The 13,135-nt window shown below is 44.0% G+C and overlaps 1 protein-coding gene across 1 annotated transcript in view; it reads left to right on the top strand.

Moving 5' to 3' along the window:
• Positions 1 to 260: 260 nt before the first annotated feature.
• The window catches only part of DLG1 (discs large MAGUK scaffold protein 1), a 653,463-nt gene continuing 640,588 nt past the window's right edge, over positions 261 to 13,135 (top strand). Inside the window, exon 1 of the mRNA XM_049775940.1 lies at positions 261 to 264. The gene's annotated coding sequence lies outside the window, so the exon portion shown is untranslated. The remainder of the gene's footprint in view (positions 265 to 13,135) is intronic.

Genomic DNA, 13,135 nt, shown 5'->3' with positions numbered 1-13,135 from the left:
TCACATACCAGTTAAAAACTAAATATTGGGGCTGGAAAGATAGCATGGGTTTGCCTTTCATGCAGAAGGACGGTAGTTTGAATCCTGGCATCCAGTATGGTCCCCTGTGCCTGCCAGGGGCGATTTCTGAGCATAGAGCCAGGAGTAGTAACCCATGAGTGTTGCCGGGTGTGGACCCCCCCCAAAAAAAAAACAAGATAAAAACTAAATGTTAATGGTCCTCTCATTTTGTATGTATTTGGGGCAGGGAGTTAGGAAGACTGCTTTGCAAGACGATGGTCATGAGTTCAAAACCCCAGAGTTTTAGTAGAGCCCTGGGTGGGGGCACCATAACAAAAAGAAAATTTGAGTTCTATGGTCAAGAAGTGAAACCTCTGACAAGAACTTTCGAGCACCATAACAACCCCCAGCCATAAGTATGTGATTCAAGTAGGAGTGCAAACCGTAGAGAATATATGTGTTAGTACATCAACTAAAGGAGCACAAACCTCAGAGAGCAACATCAAGTGAGCACTACAACTTGGTATGTGACTCCACTAGCCCCGGGAAGACCACCAGAAAAATGTGCAAGTGCCACAGCTGGATGTGTGTGTATCTGCTGATCATCTCAATAACAACATCAATGCATAAGCAACAATTATGAAGGTGAATGAAAAATGAATGATTCAGTTAAAATAAATAATCAAAGCTCTGACCTACAGTGTGTCTGTATTTAGAGATGGAGCCTGTAAGTTGAATGAAGGGATGAATGTAGATCCCCAGTTAGAGAGGACTGTGACCTAATAAGACCACCAAAGCACTTGCTTGTCTTCTTTTCTCCTTCCTCATGCCAAGTGTGGATGGAAGGCCATGTAAAGACAGAGAAGTCAGCTGCCACAGTCCTGAAGAACACTCACCAGACACCAACCTTGCTGGTGCCTTCATTTTGGACTGCCAGAGTCTATCATTGTGCTTTTACACCACCTTTTTCTGCTTTTACACATTTAAAACATTTAAAAGCATTTAAAACCTGTTTCTGCTTTTACACCACCCTCTTTGTGGCATTTTATGATGGAAAGCTGAACAATGCAAGCACCTGAGATTTGCAGAAGTTCTTTTCTGCACATCACAAATGCTTAAACAATAAGCAGTGCTGCTTTTGGTTTCTGTTAAAGGCAATGACTGAAGTGGTCCAGGTGACTGGTTTTTGGGAAGTGGAGGTACAAAGGGAATGGTGGGGCCACTGAGGCAAGCTGGAAACATCACCTACATACCAGAACAAGAAAGCAGTGGGAGATGTGACAGTATTTTTTGTTTTGTTTTGTTTTTGGTTCACACTTGGCAGTGCTCAGGGGTTCCTCTTGGCTCTATGCTCAGAAATCGCTCCTGGCAGGCTCAGGGGACCATATGGGATGCTGGGATTTGAACCACCAACCTTCTGCATGCGAGGCAAATGCCTTACCTCCATGCTATCTCTCTGACCCCCATGTGACAGTATTTTAAGGTAGAGAAGAATGTGCCTGGATTAGCTTTACTAATAAGCAGACTAAAGTGAAGATGGTGAGGCTGACCGGAAATGAGCCTGCTAGGATTCTTAACAACAGACCACCATCTGGGTGACTTCTTGAGATGTAGTTTTTCATGCTTTTGGAGGCTGGAAGCTCAAGATCAAGGTGCTGGAAGTTGTGGTTCCTCTTGGGGCCTGTCTCTGGTTATTGATAGCTTCTTCATGCCTCTTCACTTGCTTTGCTCTGTATGCCCTCACTTCCTCTCCTACAGGGACTTCAGTCATATCAGACTTAGGTCTCTCCCCTCATTTCACCATATTTTTCTCCCTAAAAAGCAAATGCCCAAATGTAGACACATTACTGGAGTATTGGGTTTAAAACATAGATTGATGCAGGGAAGAGACAAAATTTGGTTCCTAACAATGGCCATACAGAATGGCAACATTCATTTTGTTGTCTGTGCTATTGGCTTACACACAGAATTCCCTCCCTCAGATGATCAGGATCATTGCTATGCATCTTTCAACACCCACTGAAAATAAAACTCAACAAAATTCACTTCAATGTCACCATCTTTAAGAAAGCTTGATTCTTATGGCCAAAGTGATAGAGCAGTGAGTAGGGCATTTGTCTTGCATGCAGCTGGCCTGGGTTTGATCCCAGAATCTCTATCTCTTTTTTTTTTTTAAGTTTTCTGAGCCACACCCATTTGATGCTCAGGGGTTATTCCTGGCTAAGCACTCAGAAATCGCCCCTGGCTTGGGGGGACCATATGGGATGCTGGGGGATCGAACCACGGTCCTTCCTTGGCTAGCGCTTGCAAGGCAGACACCTTACCTCTAGCACCACCTCACCGGTCCCGATCCCAGAATCTCTTATGGTTCCCTGAGCCTGCCAGCAGTGATTTCTGAGTTCAAAACCAGGAGTAACCCCTGAGTGCTGCTGGGTGTGGCCCAAAACCAAAATAAACCAACAAACAAAATAAAAAGGAAAAAAGCTCACTTCTGATACCAAAGAGATGACTCATCAGACTGGCACTTTACGGTTGCTCTGGATCACTGCCGGGACTGTGTCCTGAGCTCTGCCAGGTGTTGCTCAAAGACCAAAACAGAACAAAAGCAGAAAGAAAACATCCCTCTGGATGTGGGTGTCTTCACATACTTCTCATTTCATACAAGAAAGAACTTGCCCCCTATTTGACACCCTAAATGCGTGAAAGCATACATGTATGTGTGTGTGCATATATACATTTATGCGTGTATGTGAGCTATGCACAGCATAAGTAATAATGTAATGGACTGGAGAAATTGTACAGCGGGTAAGGTTTTCATCTTATATCTGGCTGTTCCAAGTTTGATCCTTGGCACCACGTAGCACTACCAAGCTCTGATCCCTGAGGGCAGAGCGCAAAGGCGAAAGTCCTGAGCATCACCAGGTATTATCCTCTTCAAAGAAGAAGAATGTGACCAATGCCTTATCCTCACCACTTAGCTTATGCAGTAGAACATTGACAACACAGTTGGATCCCTAACTATCTCCCCTTGCCCTTCCTTTCAGTAATACTGTCTTGAGTATTGTGTATTTTCTTCTACATTTCTTGGATACCTAAACAACATATTGTTTAGGTTTGTATCTTTTTAAAATTTGATGTACATATACTCTGGTTTCTCTTCAGATCGTATAAATCTTTTGCCTTTTAAAATTTGATGTACAGACTCTATATTCATGGACTAAGATAGTTCCAGTGGTGTTAGGATATATCTAACATATATCTAACTTGCGTGAGACCCCGAATTTGATCACTAACATCAAATGGTCTCCTCAAATAGCAGTGGCCCCTGAACAATACAATGACAGGGCTTCATCTCAGGGATAACTCCATCCCTGCCCACAGCACTGCTGGTTGTGGTGCCTTTATATGAAAAGTAAAGTGTACATATCCAGGACTGGGGAGGCCTCAGTGGCAACGTACCTGCCTTGCAAGCCAGAGGTCACATCATGATCTCTGGCACTATGCTACAGGCATAAATATAAGGGCTATATTTATAAGGATTTAATTCCTCTGGATAAATTTCTCTTGGGAGCTGGAGCAATGTACAGTGTGTAGGGTACTTGCCTTTCATGTGCTAGCTGACACAGGTTTGATCTCCAGCATCCCATATGCTTCCCAGAGCACTACCAGTAGTAATTTTTGAGTGCAGAGCAAGGAGTAGCCCCTGAGCATCACCGAATATGGCTCCAAAACTAAAAACCAAATAAGGTAAAAAGAAAGTTTTGTGTTATAAATGGGTTTCCTAGTTGTGCGTGCTCTTCTTTTTAAATGGTGCTTTTTTGAGAAACAGAAGTACTTTTAGCACAGTTATTTGAAAAATTGTATAGTACTACTTCCTTTAAGAAAAGTTATCAATTGTAATTGGTCCCTGGGACCATAAAAATAATATTTAAGGAGTCAGAGATAAGAACCCCTATGCATAAGTGTACATCTGTTGCATGCATGAACCCTGAGTTTGATCCTCAGTACTATATGATCCCCTGAGTAACACTTGGAGTGACCCTGAGAGCATGTAAAGGCTTGGTGTAGCCTCTGAGAATCACCAGGTGTGATCCAAAAGCCACGTTACAGTAATTGATAGAGTAATGATAGTAACAATAAAATTGAAAATAATATATCCCATTGTCCCTGGTCTCTGTTTTGGGATTCTACCCAGTTGTGTTAAAAGCTTACTCCTGGGGCTGCAGAGATAGCATGGACATAAGGCATTTGCCTTTCATGTAGAAGGTCATCAGTTCGAATCCCGGCATCCCATATGGTCCCCCGAGCCTTCCAGGAGCAATTTCTGAGCACAGAGCCAAGAGTAATTCCTGAGCGATGCCAGGTGTGACCCAAAAACCAAAAACCAAAAACCAAAAAAAAAAAAAAAAGCTTACTCCTAGCTCTGTCCTCAGTGATCACTCCTGACAGGGCTTGGGGGAAAATTATGAAGTGTCAAAGATGGGACTCAAGTCAGCCACATCAAAGCATGCACCCTTTTCTGCTGTATTATTTCTTTGGCCCCAGTGAATACTTTATGCTGGTTTATATTTTTGTATTCTCCTATGAGACTTAACTTCAAAAACAATTGGTTTTAAGATATTATTTGATGTAACCCCAAAATAAATGTCCTATTTGGTGTGCTCAGTACCTAGCATAGTTCTGATATGTTAGTGAGTGTATTAAAGGCATATATTAAGCTTGCTTCCATATTCTTTTTTGTCAGGGGCTGTGGGGGGGGTATAGTCTCCAAGCTGAACAGAGGCCTACCACCTGCAATCCCTGGCCTGGCTGTGCAGGCCTGAAGTTCAGTGCTGATGCCTGCCTATACTGATAGGGCCCAGTGGTATCAATGATCACCAGGACCACATTCAGTGGATCTGGATAGTGATGGGAGTTAAACTTGAGGCCTAGAATGGTCCTTTGAACTGTATTTCTTGCCCTTTGCCAATGTCTTCCTTAATCTATAAGTCCATATGAGCAGTGGTTGTGGTACATGACTTGCTTTGGAGGTCCCCAGTACTTCCAGGTTGGTCCAATGGTTCCAACATCTTAGGAGGCTATCAATCCATTGGGCTAAGAATCCCCAATGGGGATGCCCCTTTGGACCCTCAATAAAGAAAGAACTCCTTAACTTTATAGTTTGTCTAAACTAGATGAACCTAGAAACAGTCTTCACTAGTCTCTAATTGTACAGGTAAGAAACTAGGAGCTCAACATGAGTACTCAGAGCACATGTGAGATTATACAGGATCATGAAGTTCTGTGCTCTACTCTCTATCTCTTTTCTCTTCTGGAAACCCAGACGCAAGGGAGCCCCCCTTCTCACACTCACCCAGTGCCTGAACACACAGAGAGCATGTGCTGATGTCTCTTTTAATAGTGTAGAATGAATGGGAATAGGTGAATCTTAAAGAAAAAGGAGGGGCTGGAGAGATAGCATGGAGGTAAGGTGTTTGCCTTGCATGCAGAAGGACAGTGGTTTGAATTCCGGCATCTCATATGGTCCCCCGAGCCTGCCAGGAGCAATTTCTGAGCATAGAGCCAGGAGTAATTCCTGAGCACTGCTGGGTGTGACCCAAAAACCAAAAAAGAAAAAAAAAGATCAAGAAATGTCTTACTATGGCTGGGGAGATAGCATGTGGCAGCCCCAAGGTTGGTCTCTAGGTTGATATGGCCCTTAAACACTGTCAAGATAGTCCTCATGATTGGTCCATGAGACCCTAGGTGTGGCTCAGTGGGACCCCAGCACTATTGTGCCTGAGCATCATATGGGCTGGTCTAAGGATCACTGGGTATCACCTCAGCCCCAAGTGCTGTTTGGGACACTTTGCCTGCTCCATCTGCCCACAAATGGTCTAGTTAGTGGAACAGGAAGTAACGCGGTATAGAGTTTTACATGTGTTTGATCCCGGGTCATATTAATTTAATTTTGGTGCACACTGGCAGTTCCCTTCAGCTATTCCTGGCTCTCTGACCCAAAATAGTAATATTTCAAAGTCATATTGAAAAGAAATTGTGGGGCCGGGCGGTGGCGCTCGAGGTAAGGTGCCTGCCCTACCTGCGCTAGCCTAGGAGACGGACCGCGGTTCGATCCCCCGGCGTCCCATATGGTCCCCCAAGCCAGGAGCGACTTCTGAGCGCATAGCCAGGAGTAACCCCTGAGCGTCACCGGGTGTGGCCCAAAAACCAAAAAAAAAAAAAAAAAAAAGAAAAGAAAAGAAATTGTGGTGAAAGACATAATAGAGTGGGTAGAGCACTTGCCTTGCACATGGCCAACCCAGGTTCAATCCCCAACATCCCATATGATCCTCTGAGCACTGCCAAAAGTAATCCCTGAGCGCAGAGCCAGGAGTTCACACTGAGCACTGTCAGCCGTGATCCCAAAACCAAATGAATAAATAAAAAGCGGAAGTAAACAACTGAAGAGAAGATGACTGAATTCAGAAATATAACCCATGCAAATTACAAAATAGATTTTTGTCTTATCTCAGATGGTAAATAAAGATGGAGAAGCAAACTCAGAAGAATGTGAAGTCCTGTGAGCAGGATCTGTGGTCTTGGCTTGTTGCTGTGTTCCTGTCCTGCCACAGCGAGTTGATGCTCAATTCCTCTGCAATATTAGACAAGTGACAGCTCCGGTGAGACAGGTCTTTCCTTCCTGCACAGGGAGGTGCCACACTGCAGGTCCTGCCGCCCTCTTCACACTGAGGGACTTGGACTTTAAAGCACCACTGTGGGCTGGACTTTAATTCTGAAAGCTCTGCCGCATAAGAAGATAAACAACTTTCGAAAGGAAACAGGAAATGTATAAGGCGAAAATCAAGTAAACTCTGGTGAGACAGTACTGAGAGACACTCACGCCTAGATCCTGTAGGAAATGAGAACTTTTCCCTCATAAAATTTGTGTACTTCCAAGGGCTAAACAGGTGAATTTTTGGATATATCTTGAGAAAAAGACAAAATTTATATACACATGCATGCCTGCTGTATTGTTCTTTTTTCTAGATAATAAAAGGAATACACCTAAATTTTGATGAATGAGTGGGTTAAGTACTTATAATATATCCATGTAGTAGAAAACCATGTAATACATTATTCTTAGGACAAATATGAAGGATAAGGGGGCTTAGTACTGAGAGGTTGTTTTACTTTATTTCTTTATGTTATCTCTATTTCTGGTAATCCAGAGTTTTATTTGTTTTGTTTTGTTGGAGTTTTGGTGGTGCTCAGGGGAACAAAATGGATGCTGGGGATTGAACCCAGTTTGGCCATATGCAAGGCAAGCTGCCTACCTGCTGTACATTCTCTCCAAACCTGTCTAGTTACTTTTATTTAAATTCTTTATATCCTGCATATTTTTCAAATTAACAAGTATTAAATAGTTAAAGAGAAGCCTCAGTAGTAGTGGGTATGCTTTACATTTGTGAATCCCTAAATTTAATCCCTGATAAAAGCACACACACGCAAAAGCTACACACAAATGTTCCACAATAATCATCTAGAAATATGCTTTACATGCAGGAGAACTTGGATTGATCCCTGTCACCACCAGTTTCTCTGAGGAACACCAGGAATAACCCCTGAGCAGAGTCAGGAATAGCTCCTGAACACTGCCAGGTATGACCACAAAAGTTTGAGAAATTATTCAAAATTATTCAATTTTGAGAAAGAATTTAATTTCTTTCTATGGAAGAAATAAAGTTCTATCAAGAGCCTACGGTTTTATTTTTTAATCCCTTTTTTTTGCAATGCTAAAAATATAATACACTGATGTTATTCTAATTAACTGAGGAAAGAATTCAGACCAGTGTCAGGAAACACAAATGTGTTTTCCCAATACCAAGGGGAATTTTTCCCAGCATAACTTTAGTTCCCATTACCTGTCAACCAACCAGTTCTCCTGCCCAAATCTCTACTGAATGCCTGGTCTCAGACTCTGAAAGTGCTCGCTCACAATGCAGAAGTAAGATTTAACTCAAAATTTCAGGTATCTATAGTTTCATGGCCATGGTTTAAATTTGAAATTTACTTGAGATTGATTTAAATATGTACAGAGGGGGGCCAGAGAGATAGTATGGAGGTAGGGCATTTGCCTTGCATGCAGAAGGACTGTGGTTCGAATTCCAGCATCCCAGATGGTCCCCCAAACCAGGCAGGAGCGATTTCTGATCATAGAGCCAGGAGTAATCCCCCGAGCGCTGCTGCCAGATGTGACCCAAAAACAAAACAAAACAAAACAAAATATGTACAGAGTGGTTCCAGGGAGGGACTCGGGCCACCTATGGCTGCCAATGTGTTGCTCCTGCCCTCTTGGGCTTCATTGCCTCTTTGCTTAATGAAATAATACTAGAAACATCATTGCTTTCTTGTGAGCCTCTCATTTCCTTTTCCTCTGCCCTTTTGGCAGCGGTGTTAGGGAAATATTAGGGCAAAGAATTTTTTTGTTTTGTTTTCTTTTTTTTTTTGGCCACACCCGGTGATGCTTAAGGGTTACTCCTGGCTATGCGCTCAAAAATCGCTCCTGGCTTGGGCGACCATATGGGACCTGGGGGATCGAACCACGGTCTGTCCTAGGCTAGCGCCACTGCTCTGGCCCCAAGGGCATAGAAATTCTGGTGTCTCTTTCTTCCTCCTCTTCTCTTTTATGATAAAATAGATATTGGTACATAAAACCTAGATAATAATCCCATGGCTAAAATGGAAAACATTCTATAGTTTTTAATCAATAGTAGAGACTCAACCATTCCTTTTTCTACAAAAGCTAAGCGGTTCCTGACCTCCATCAATTTATTAAACATCATTTTCTTTCTTTTTTATTCATTAATTAATTCTCTCTTTCTCCTTCCTTTCTCTTCCTTTCTTTTCTTTTCTTTTTCTTTTTTCTTTTTTTATTTTGTTTTTTTGGGCCACACCCGGCAGTGCTCAGGGGTTACTCCTAGCTATCTGCTCAGAAATAGCTCCTGGCAGGCACGGGGGACCATATGGGACACCGGGATTCGAACCAACCACTTTTGGTCCTGCTTCGGCTGCTTGCAAGGCAAACGCCGCTGTGCTATCTCTCCGGCCACCTTCCTTCCTTCCTTCCTTCCTTCCTTCCTTCCTTCCTTCCTTCCTTCCTTCCTTCCTTCCTTCCTTCCTTCCTTCCTTCCTTCCTTCCTCTCTTTCTTCCTTCCTCTCTTCCTTCCTTCCTTCGTTCCTCTCTTTCTTCATTCCTTCTCTCTTTTGGGGGGCCACACCCATAAGTTCTCAGAGCTTACTTCTGCCTCTAAACTGCCTCTAAACTCAGGGAATCACTCCTGGTGGGCTCAGGGGACCATATGTAGTGCCAGGATCAAATGAACCAGTGTCAAACACATGCAAGGCAAGCTTCCTACTAGCTGTATTATTGCTCCAGCCCCAGAGCCCCAAATCTTTCATCTCTTCTAATGACAAGATGGCTTCTTCTTGCTTTAAAAAAATGTTGCTGTGTGTGGTGTGGGGGAGGATGAATTATGCTGTTTCTCAGTTCTTCTGAACATCCTGTCCTACTGCATGGTACAAATATGATTTTAAAAAGCTTCTTTGGGAGGTGGGGGTTAATACCCAAGATATTTAAAGATATTTGGGGGCTACTCCCAGTTCAATGTTCAGAGGACCCTATGGTGCTGGGGACTGAACCCCGGGAAGCCTGCCTGCAAAGCCTGCTCTAGTATGGTGCTATCCCCTCCCCTGTCAAAAAAAAATATTTTTTTAAATGTCTCTTGTCCACAAGAGACAAGTATTTATTTTTAAAATGTTGTCATGTTGGCCTTTTGCACCCAAACAAATACTTGCTAAAATGGTATAAATCCAAATCACATTCAAAATACCAGATGTGAGTGCTCTGCTCTGGGATTAGAAGGGGAAACATCAGTAAAAAAAAAAAAAAAAAAAAAATAGCCCAAATTCAGTCTTAGTAAAAGAGGAGATATCCAATTCCCGGTGTACAAGGAGTTAAGTACCACTTCACCCCAAGTCCAGAGAGCCTCAGTGCCTGCTCAGTGTACTGTGATTTCTACATGGCTGGTCACAGCATAGCTAAATGCAAAGAACAGAAATTGTCCAATTCCCCAGTCACTCGCGCTCTTCACAGCTGACTCCCAGCTTCCTTCCTTCTTTCTCTCAGAGAATTAGCTGATTTGGTCGAGCGAAAGGAAAAGTCAGGGCGTGCATGGTGCTGACACTGGGGTGTGCGTGGCCTCTCTGGCATGGGTTCAATTTCTGCTTACATCCCTCTCGGGGACCAGCCCTGGAACTGTGGACCTGCCCAGAAACTTCTGGGAAAGACATTCCCTAGAGACGACTTGGGGAATGTGTAGGGACGCCCCATCTTCTGATGCACATGCCAGCCCCCCACTGTTCTTGCTGATCCCATAATTGGCAGCTGAAAGGGACTGAGGTGGGCAGGGGCTGGCCAGGAGCTGGAGGCAGCAGCTTGAAGATTGGGCTTTGGAAGCCCAAAGAGGTGGGAGGCGCTATGGTGACGAACCCCAGTCCAGCCCCCAACCTTCCTCCTACGCCCTCACTTGGAAGCGCCTGGAACGGTGCCGCTCAGCTGTGTTCCCAACTGCTTGCAGGGAGAAAGAAGCCTTCCGAGAGCTGGGGGTTTGCCTTCTACTCACAGAAAGGTCACAGCAAGATGGAAGGAGGATTTCCTTCAGAGTCAGCATTGCACAGATACAAGAGCCTTCAAGATCCTTAAAATGACTCACCCAGGGCATTAAGGCTAGCTGGCTGGACCAGAATGGAAACAGGTCCCCTAAAAAGGTGTGTGTCAGCCTGTGAAATCAGGATCCCTGGTTACACATTGCTTCCTGGCATTGCCTTGAATACAGGATACATGGGATGTATAGCGTATGAGTGTGAGGTAAAATGTGTTTATGTAATTGGAATCGAAATGGGTGCTATGAAATTAGTCCTCCCAGATACTGTGATCCTCTCTTTCCCCTTCCCTTCCTCCTTTTCCACTTCTCCTTTTTTCCTCCTCCTCTCCCTCCTTCTCCTTTCTCTTTCCCCTTCTCTTCCTCACCCTTCTTTCTCTTCCCTTCCTTCTTTTCTTTTTCTTTCTCCTCTTCTTACTCCTCTTTCTTTTTCTCCTCCGCCTCTCTCTCCTCTTCCTTCTCTTCTTCCTTCTCCTCCACCTTTTGCTTGTACATCTGGCTGTGCCCCACTAGCTCTCAGGGGACCATATGAGGTGCCAGGGATCAAATTGGGGTCAGGTGTGTGCAATGCAAGTGCCTTAACCTCTGTGCTCTATCTCTGGTCTGACGTCTTTTTTTGTTGTTGTTGTTGTAAACATTGTTTCACAGGAAACTCGCACATACTTATTATTACTAAATTGCAAACTAGTCACAGAGTGTATAAAAGAGAAAGCTGGCTCTCAAAATAAGGGTGCCCAAATAGAGCTACTTCAAATCTATTGGGGATGGGCATTCCTAACCCCCAACAGCACATATCTGTACCACAAGGATTGCTTCTTCCAGACCATTCTGCTACTTCCCTTCTTGTATCTCCTCATAGAGTTGCTCGTGATTTGATCAGTTCTCACAAGCATCTAGAGGCAGCGGGAATGATGCTGTTTTTATTTCTTGGCCAGTAATCATTTAATCCTGTGTCTTGCGAGAAGACACAGAAAGGGGAGTCCTTAATAAAAGAAAAAATTGTGTTATTGCTCTTTAACGTGGCTTTTGACCCCCTGAATTGGTCTCTTATCCATGAATGAGTCACAACCTGCAATTGGAAAAGCCAAGTACATATTCCTGACTCTGTGCTCAAGAGTGACCCCTGGTGGTTCCAAGGGACCATATGTGGTGCCTGGAATCTAAGCAACAACAGCAGCATTGCAAAGCAAGCTCTACTCCAGTGTCCTTCTGGCACCCATATTGAAGACTTTTAAAATATAAATCTGGACTGGAAATGTGACTCAAATGGTAAAGTGCGTGTCTATCATGTGAGAAGCCCCAAATTAACCCCCAGCAAAGCTTGACTCTCAAGCCTTACAGTACAGTAGTTCCCTCCTCTCCCAACCTCACTTGCACGGATAGGTTGGGCTGTTGCCATCATCATATAATCATAATGTTGATGATGATGATAAGGTGTAGTTTCTATCATCTTCATCATCATCATCATCATCACATAAAGCAATAATCATTGATCAAGTCCACTTTTTGTGCCATAATCTCTCCAGTGCTGACTCTCAGTTGCCAATACTTTCTCCTGCTTCCAGCAAAGTCGATCCTTCTGGTAGACAATTTGCATATGCCTTACTCACTTCTTCCTCATAGTGTCTCTGAAAGGTCAATATTATCAGACCCATCTGACAAAGATGTGAATAACAGCCCAGAGCCACACAGCTAGTTAGAGGCAGAAGAGGATGTGGACACAAATTGCAGGCAAGATCCAGAGTGGGTCCCTTTGCCCTCCGTAGTTAACAGTGAGAAATAGTTTCTGAGTCCTCTTGTTCCATGTCTGTTTCCCACCCCTGCAATGAATCACTCCAGAACCCATCACACCCAAGCTTCGCAATGTCTTCCCTCATCCCTTCAATGAATCTCCCTGGGGGCTGACCATTTTCTCTCCTTTTCATTTTTTTTTCTTTTTTTTTTCTTTTTGGTTTTTGGGCCACACCGGGCTGTGCTCAGGGGTTACTCCTGGCTGTCTGCTCAGAAATAGCTCCTGGCAGGCACGGGGGACCATATGGGACACCGGGATTCGAACCAACCACCTTTGGTCCTGGATAGGCTGCTTGCAAGGCAAACGCCGCTGTGCTATCTCTCCGGGCCCTTTCTCTCCTTTTCTTTCCCTCCCTCTCTCACTCCACACACGCAGTCCATGAACATTCACTATAGCTCCCTGTGAGGAGTTGAAGGACCTAAAGTGATCCAAGCCCTTGCCCTCATATCTTCCCCAAAGAGGCAGCGGAGAAAATGTACAAATGATGAAATAACCTGTCAAATGGAGAGAAAAGTTTATGAGCAGCAGAGAACCAAGGGGAGAGAGTGGAGAGAGAGTTGGGGGATAAGACGTGGGCACATGCTTGCTTTAGGTAGGAGGGGATAGTGCCCTGAACTTCAAAGGCAGGAGGAAACATCCCTGT

This window comes from Suncus etruscus, chromosome 6, assembly GCF_024139225.1.
Source record: "Suncus etruscus isolate mSunEtr1 chromosome 6, mSunEtr1.pri.cur, whole genome shotgun sequence".
NCBI classification, from domain to species: domain Eukaryota; kingdom Metazoa; phylum Chordata; class Mammalia; order Eulipotyphla; family Soricidae; genus Suncus; species Suncus etruscus.
The sequence above is the reverse complement of the archived record's forward strand: the minus strand, read 5'-3'. Positions and strand labels throughout refer to the sequence as shown.